We start from the raw sequence: 8623 nt of genomic DNA on the forward strand, positions 1-8623 counted from the left end.
CTCCTTAAGGTCTGAGCAAATAATTCTCATTTTTATTTCCTAATGTGTCAGGCTAGTGCTCTCCATGTAGTATGTAATCACTAAAGTCATTGACACATTAAATAAAATTTATTGAAGTTTCCAGAAGTAAAAAATAGTAAAAACAATGATATGAATGTGAAAAATAATAAACTTTCATTCTGAAAACCTAGCTTTATTGGATATAAATATTTTGTTCTCTAATTAGTATTTGTCTTATAGAAACTACCCTTTAAAATTGTTTAGATTTACAAGATTTATCTTTGTTTCAATTTTTCCTGTGCCATGTACTTATTCATTCCTATTTTTAGTTTAAGAACTGGGACTAGCACGCCAGTCAGAATGGCAATTATTAAAAGGTCAAGAAACAATAGATACTGGTGAGTCTGTGGAGAAATATGAATGCTCTTGAGCTGTTGTTGAGAAAGTAAATTAGTTCAACCATTGTGGAAGACAGTCTGGCAATTCCTCAAGGATCTAGAACCGGAAATACCATTTGACTCAGCAATCCCATTACTAGTTATATACCTAAAGGAACATAAATCATTCTACTATAAAGACACATGCACGTGTATGTTTATTGTAGCACTATTTACAATAGCAAAGACATGGAGTGAACCCAAATGACCATCAATCATAGACAGGATAAAGGAAATGTGGTATATATACACCATGGAATACTTACTATGCAGTCATAAGAAGGAATGGCATTAGGTCCTTTGCAGGGACATGGATGAAGCTGGAAGCCATCACTCTCAGCAAACTAACACAGGAACAGAAAAACAGACACCACATGCTCCCACTTATAAGTAGGAGTTGAACAGTGAAAACACATGGACACAGGGTGGGGAACAACACACATCGGGGTCTGTTGAGGGGTGAGGGGTGAGGGGAGTGAAACTAGATGACAGGTCAATAGGTGCAGCAAACTACCATGGCACACGTATACCTATGTAACAAATCTGCAATTTCAGCACATGTATCGGGAACTAAAAGTAAAACAAACAAAAAAGAACTGGGAGTAGAAGTGTATTTCCTTTTCAAAGTGAATAATTTTAAAAACTGAAATTTCAAAAGTCAGGTGCATTAGCACATTGGCATAGAATTTAACTTATGAACCCAATAACTGGCCTACTCTATAAGGCTGGTGTATCCCTATGCTTTGGAGGCAAAAATAACTTTAAGCTTTACAGATGAAGAGAAAAAAGGAAAGAAAAGCAAGCATCCAAGTAGAGGGCAGATATGTTTATGAACCCTGATGCTCGGCCAATAGATATTTTTGCATAAAATGGGGTCTGCTATCCATGGAAACATAAACCTGAATCATGTTTGTTAGGCAACTTCGATGGTGAGACATAGCTGTAATGTAGAGTCTGACTCTAACGACAGTCTTAGCAGCTTTTTAAGCTGCTTCAGCTAATATACATAAGTATTCACTCCGCAAGGAAGCAGGCTAAGAACCAAAGGCACGCAGCTAGGGTACAAAAGTGAAATAAAGAAATGAACAGAAAACAAAATGCAGATCCTCACCATGGAACACAACTTATTAAAAGTCCCTTCTTGATATGTGTCACATCAAATATCATCCTTCATTATTCCTAATTCCTGTAATTAATAAAGAATTTTGGATAATGGCATTCATTCTTTAAAGACAATACATTGGTATCAAACTACAGAATAAGCCAAATAAGTCACTTAAGTACAAGGTGATTTCTTTATATGTCATATTTGTTTATGTTTTCATAAGATAAACATTTTACATACAGCCTACATATTATATGCTTTGTATCTTATTTATAATATTCTCCCATGACTATCTATTTTATACTATTACAACCTGAGCTGCCTCTAAAATCTTAATAAACTGCATTTTTGTAGTTATCTAGTTCTTTAATAGTTGAAACTGTGTCTACAACCAATTTTTATAATCCATAGAAAAAACAAATAATCATGGGCCCTATTTTAAAACTACATTCCATCAAAACACAATACATGTTAAAAGATTAACTAGAATTTATTTTTATTATTTATTTATTTTTAATTTCCACTTCTATTTTAGATATGTAGTACATCTGCAGGTTTGTTACAAGAGTATATTACATGACGTGGAGTTTGGGGTATGGATCCTGTTACCCACATAGTGAGCATAGTAACCAACAGGTAGTTTTTCAACCCATGCTCCCTCCCTCCCCACTCATTAGTCCCCATTATTACTGTCTTTATGTTAATGTCCACTGAATGCTTAGCTCCCACTTATCTAACACCATTAGTGGGAATGTAAATTAGGTCAGCCACTGTAGAAAGCAGTTTGGAGATTTCTCAGAGAACCTAAAACAGAGCTACCATGTGTCCCAGCAATCCCATTACTGTGTATATGCCCAACAGAAAATAAATAATTCTACCAAAAAGACACATGCATTTGTATATTCATCTCTACACTATTCACAACAACAAAGACACGGAATTAACCAAGGTAACCATCCGTGGTGGATTAAATGAACTAGAATTAATAAAAGAAAATCTACCAACCTCATGACCTCAGTATTTCATTTATATTATTTTATTGTGATAAGAACACTTAACATGAGATCTACCCTTTTAACAGATTTCTAAATATACAATACAGTATTGTTATCTATAGGCACAATGTTGTACAACATATCTCTAGAACTTATTCATTTCCACAACTGACATCTTATGCTGTCCTTTTCCACCAATGCGCCAGGCTCTAGCAGCCACCATTCTGTTCTTTGATTCCATATTTTGAGTATTTGAAATATTGTGTAAAAGTGGAATCATGCAGTATTTACCCTTCTGTGGCTGGCTTATTTCATTTATCATAATATCCCTCAAGGTTCATCCATGTTGTTACATATTGCAGAATTTCCTTCTTTAATGTTGAATAATACTTATAATACTTTTCTTTTCTTTTTCTCTCTCTTTTTTTTTTTTTTTTTTTTTTTTTTTTTGAGACGGATTCTTGCTCTGTCACCCAGGCTGGAGTGCAGTGGTGTGATCTCAGCTTACTGCAAGCCCTGCCCTCCCAGTTTACGCCATTCTCCTGCCTCAGCCTCCCAAGTAGCTGGGACTACAGGCGCCTGCCACCACGCCTGGCTAATCTTTTGTATTTTTAGTAGAGACGCGGTTTCACCGTTTTAGCCCGGATGGTCTCCATCTCCTGACCTCGTGATCCACCTGCCTTAGCCTCCCAAAGTGCTGAGATTACAGGCGTGAACCACTGTGCCCAGCCAAGGCTGAATAATATGCTATTGTATGTGTATGCCACTTAAAAAAATCAATTTGTCCATCAATAGACATTTAGCTTGTTTCTACATCTTGGTTATTGTGAATAGCACCACAAGGCACATGGGAGTTCTATCTCTTCAAGATCTTGTTTTCAACTTCTGTGAATAAATACCCAGAAGTGGGACTGCTGGATCCTAAGGTAGTTTTATTTTTAAATTATCTGAGTAATTTTCCTACTGTTTTCCATGGCAAAGGCACAATTTTACAATTATACAGTGTACAAGGTTCTGATTTCCCCACATCTTTGCCAAAACTTGCTGTCTTTTTTTTTTTTTTTTTTTTTTTTTTTTTGGATAATAGGAAAAGGAATAACCCAATTAAAAATCAAACAAATCATTTAATAAGCATTTCTCCAAAGAAAAAAACAAATGGCCAACAGGTGTATGAAAAAAATGTTTAAAATCACTAATCATCAGGGGAGTGAAAATCAAAACTGCACCCTGTCAAGATGGCTATTCTTGCAACCTCGGTTTCAAATACCTCACAACCTCAAGCCATTTTCCATCCAAAAAACTCACTTTATTAATATTCCCATGAAGTCCATAATACTTTGATTTCCTCATGATGATCAACCCATTGATCTCTCCACTTTCACTGCCCATCACAACTATCATGTTTTCATTTCTCTTACTGTACAGCTTAGATTCCATTGCTAGTCATTTTTTATGGAAAATGTTAAATTTTTTAACTTTTAAGTTCGGAGGACCATGTGCAGGTTTGCTTCATAGCTAAACTTGTTATGGGGGTTTGTTGTACAGATTGTTTCATCATCCAGGTATTAAGCCTACTACCCACTAGTCATTTTTCCTGATCCTCTCCCTTTTCCCACTCTCCACCCTCTGAAAGACCCAAGTGTTTGTTATTCCCCTCTATGTGCCCATATGTTCTCATCATTTAGCTCCCACTTATAAGTGAGAACATGCAGTGTTTTTCTGTTCCCGCGTTAGTTTGCTAAGTATAATGGTCTCAAGCTCCATCCGTGTCCCTGCAAAGGACATGATCTCATCCTTTTTATGGCTGCATAGTATTCTGTGGTGTATCTCTCCCACATTTTCTTTATCCAGGCTACCATTGATGGGCATTTAGGTTAATTCCATGTCTTTGCTATTGTGAATAGTGTTGCAATTAACATATGCATGCATTCAACAAAGGTCTAATATCCAGCATCTATAAGGAACTTCAACAAATTTACAAGGAAAAACAACCGCATAAAAAAGTGGTCAACCGATATTTCAAAAAACGACATACATGTGGCCAATCATTATATGAAAAAAAGCTCAACATCACTGATCATTAGAAAAATGCAAATCAAAACCACAATGAGATATCTCACACTAGTCAGAATGGCTACTATTAAAAAGTCAAAAAATAACACATGCTGATGAGGTTGCAGAGAAAAAGGAAAGCTTATACACTGTTGGTGGAAGTATAATTATTTCAATCATTGTGGAAGATGGTGTGGTGATTCCTCAAAGACTTAAATACAGAAATACCATTCGACCCAGCAATCCCATTTCTGGGTATATACGAAAAGGAATATACATCAATCTATTACAAAGACACATGCTAGTAATTTTACTGTCACTTGCAAATACTCACAAATGCTTTGTCTTCTGTTTTTTCTTTTGTACTCATTTAACAAAACACCAGCCTAGTTTAACCAGCTCCAACAGAAATAGTGTATACAGTTATTTACCATTTCCTTTAAAAGACAACTCCCTTTTTTCTGTTATAGCCATACCATTCATTATATCCCAGCGATTTAGGCAAAGCTGACTCTAGCCCAGAAGAAGGTCTTAATTAGACTAAATTAATCATATTTTCCCAATCCAGTGACTGGAAAGAGGTTGAAACATGAAAATATGACTCTTTTGGCTAACGAAAGAACATTTTCTGCATGGCTTCTGGAAGCAATTTCTTCACACTTACAGAGCCAGTGGTGTTATGATACCTCTTATTTATCTCAATGCTTGCACTTGGTTCCTAAAACCATGGCAGGCATTTTGCAACTATGAGGGGAGCTAGTCATAGAAAAGTCAACATCAGGAGAAAGCCATGTGGACCTAGGTTACTGTGAATCACTGACCTAACCAATCCTGGTCCAGTACAATGTTGGGACTTTGTTTTAATTGAGAAAGTAAATCTCCCTTATGGATTAAGTTGGTTTGGAACTTTGTTTTGCGTGTGGCCAAAAGTATCCTGAGAAACCTGAGATACTAACCAGCAAGGAATCACATACTTAGTTTCACTTTCAAATTATGATCAATAACTTTGGATAGGTACTATACACTATTCCACATTCTTCTGGTAATTTTACTTTCCTACTGGCTCAAATTGCTATTTTATCTATCTGTTTTTTAAAAGACGATCATTTTCATAGCTCCACTCACTCTACTGATAATCTCATCAAAAATCCCCCATTTTTATGTTACCATTTTTAGCCCTATCAATATCTGCATCCAGCTGCTTCTTCTCTCTTGTTACATCTTAAGAAAAGTTTGTGCTCCTATAAAATCCCAAACCCTCCACTTGAATTCTCGACACCCATCACTCATACTTTCTAGAGGACTTTGGTTTCTTCTCTGAATCTAATTTCTTCACTTGCATTTATGGAAAAAAAAAAAAAAAAAAAAGGTGTTTTCTGTATTGTCTCTCTATCATGTCAAATGCAATCATCAGCTTACCTTTATTTGGCTTATGTCCCCAATCATTAACTGATACTAATCTAGTAAACCACTGATAACCTTCAAATGTCTAAACTCAATATATAGTTTTATGTCATGTTATTAAAATTTTCAGCCATCTCTGATACAGTTGACCACTTTATCTTTCCTTAAAAATGTTCCTTTCCCAGCCATGATATCACTACTCTTATGCTTATTTTCATATTTCAGTAGTAATTTAAAAACATTCTTCTGTGTATCTTCCCCCATTATACCTTTGAAAACTGGAGTTTCTCAGAGCTCAGTCTGGGCCCTCTACTCTTCTAAATCTATGTACATTCACTAGGTAACAGGTGACATCATTCATTCTCATAACTTTTTCCCCCTGAATCACAGGCTGCTCACACAGACACATACATACAGTTTTTCTTCCTGCAATTTGTAACCTATTTAGTACAAAAACATATAATAAAGAATTATTCACAATCTCTGGATAATGAGGTTCCTCAAAAAAGATCTTATAATTTATCTTTTCTAGAACTAAATCTGCAATCTCCCTAGGGTATTTCATTTTTTACCCATAATCAATATTGTCATCGTGTTGATAATGCGCATTTAAAAAAATCTCTAGTCAAGAGTCATGGATTTAAATACTATTGCATTTTGACAATATTCAAATGCATATTTCAGTACCTCTGAGTTCTTGGCCTATCCACAACTGTCTGCTTCATATCCTCACTTGGCCATCTCATCAAAATCTTTTTTTTGTTTTTTTTGGCAGGGGTAGGGGTTGGGGGGCAGACAGGGTCTCGCTCTGTTGCCCAGGCTGGAATGCAGTGCTGCATTGCAATCTCAATTGGCTAGCTGCACTCTCCACCTCCCTGCAACCTTTGCCTCCCAGCATCAAGCGATACTTCTGCCTCAGCTTCCTAAGTAGCTGGGACTACGGGCACGCGCTACAATGACCGGCTAATTTTGTTTTCTTCAAAGAGACTGGTTTTTGCCATATTGCCTAGGCTGACCTTGAACTCCTGGACTCAAGCAATCCTCCCACCTTGACCTACTAAAATACTGGGATTACACTTGTGAGTCACTGCACCCAGCCGAAATCTTACATTTAACATGATTAAAGTGAAAATCTGGAAATTCAGAAAATATTTATCTCAAACGTAATCTTTTGTTAATCTTCCCTGTTCAGTTGAGGATACTACAACTGACCTAATTACTGAAGTAAAACTACTGGCAGTCATTTTGACTCCTCCCTTTTCTTTGTCTTTCTCACACAATCTATTAATACATCCAGCTGGTTGGTTGTATGTCAAAATTGTATCAGGTATCATTCACTTAAATCCATTTCATGTGTCACCATGCTAGTCCCATACATCACCTACATATTTCAAAAACCTCCTAGTTTTTCCAATTTTCTTCATGTACTTCAGTATATTTTATATATAACAGTCAATCAAAGAAAAAGGAATCTTTTTCTTTTTTTTTTTTTTTTTTTTTTTTTTGAGACGGAGTCTCGCTCTGTCGCCCAGGTTGGAGTGCAGTGGCCGGATCTCAGCTCACTGCAAGCTCCACCTCCCGGGTTTACGCGATTCTCCTGCCTCAGCCTCCCGAGTAGCTGGGACTACAGGCACCCGCCACCTCGCCCGGCTAGTTTTTTATATTTTTTAGTAGAGACGGGGTTTCACCGTGTTAGCCAAGATGGTCTCGATCTCCTGACCTCGTGATCCGCCCGTCTCGGCCTCCCAAAGTGCTGGGATTACAGGGTTGAGCCACCGCGCCCGGCCTAGGAATCTTTTTCAACCCAAATTAGATTACACCGCTACCCTACCCTAGATCTTTCCATAGCTTCCTCTTCACATTTCAGTTACAATGAAACCCAAACTTTTTGCCAGGCCTTTACAGCCCTGCATAATCTGGCCTATGTTTCCTTTCTAGTTTTGCACCAGACTTCCTTCAATAGCTCACTAAACCCCAGGCACCCTCGTGTTCTCTAAGTTTCTGTAACAGTTCAAACTACTTCCCATCTAGGGAATATTGAGATTGCAATTCCTTGGAATGCTTTCTCACTGATTTTTTATATATCTGTCTCTTCTTGTTCCCATGGGTCTCGTTTTAAATGTACCCTCTTTGAGAAGCATTTTTTTGGATTCCATATTAAGTAGCTTAACCTGACCCACCAAAACTTCTCAAGCATAACAACTCAGTGTTTTATTCAAAGTACTTATCATAATCTAAGGATTTTACCCACATTTGTAGACTGCTTTAGTGTCTGTCTGCCTTACTAGAATAGAAGTTCCATGTGGTTGGAGGTCTTGTCAGTCTTTCTCCTCTGTGTGAATGACTGGCACATAGAAGGTGCTAAACAAAAAGTTGTGGAATTAACGATTAAGTATTAAGACCCACTTAGCTTATCTATGATCCAAAGAGAAACCTGCAGTGATACACCGTTTAGAAAAATGCTCTTATAGCTCTCCCTGAATAACTTGAGATACCACCTCTCCGTCAATACCCTGAGATACTCTCATTTCTAGCTCTTAACTTCTCATGCTACCTTTCAATATTCTAATACTCAGGATTATTTTTATTTATTTAAACTATGTCTTATCTTAAAAGGAAATTTCAAAATA

The sequence above is a fragment of the Chlorocebus sabaeus genome, chromosome 23, assembly GCF_047675955.1.
Source record: "Chlorocebus sabaeus isolate Y175 chromosome 23, mChlSab1.0.hap1, whole genome shotgun sequence".
In the NCBI taxonomy this organism is placed as follows: domain Eukaryota; kingdom Metazoa; phylum Chordata; class Mammalia; order Primates; family Cercopithecidae; genus Chlorocebus; species Chlorocebus sabaeus.